Below are 348 nucleotides of genomic sequence, written 5' to 3' on the forward strand. Positions count from 1 at the left end.
GTTGGTTGGGTTGGTTTGTTTGAGTTTTTTTTTGGGGGGGTTGCTGGTGGTGGTGGTGTTTTGAGGTTTTTTTTGGACTGTGACACCTGCCAGATAGACGCGAAAGCGTAGCGGTGCTAATGGGAAGGTGTGACGGATGCCCCCAGTCCAGCCGGGTGAGCGGTGCTTCGGGTCAGGCATCACCCACGAGCAGGTCTGGTCGGCGTCAGCCGTGCTGCGCAAACCCACGGAACCCTGCGAGGCTGCATCTTCTCAGGGACGGAGGAGGAGTCTAGGCCACGTCTTATCAGGAGATAACACCACCAGCCCGAGCTGGGGCTAGAGAAAAACAAAACTAGAATGGCCACC

The sequence above is a fragment of the Charadrius vociferus genome, unplaced genomic scaffold, assembly GCF_000708025.1.
Source record: "Charadrius vociferus isolate BGI_N301 unplaced genomic scaffold, ASM70802v2 scaffold1490, whole genome shotgun sequence".
NCBI lineage: Eukaryota > Metazoa > Chordata > Aves > Charadriiformes > Charadriidae > Charadrius > Charadrius vociferus.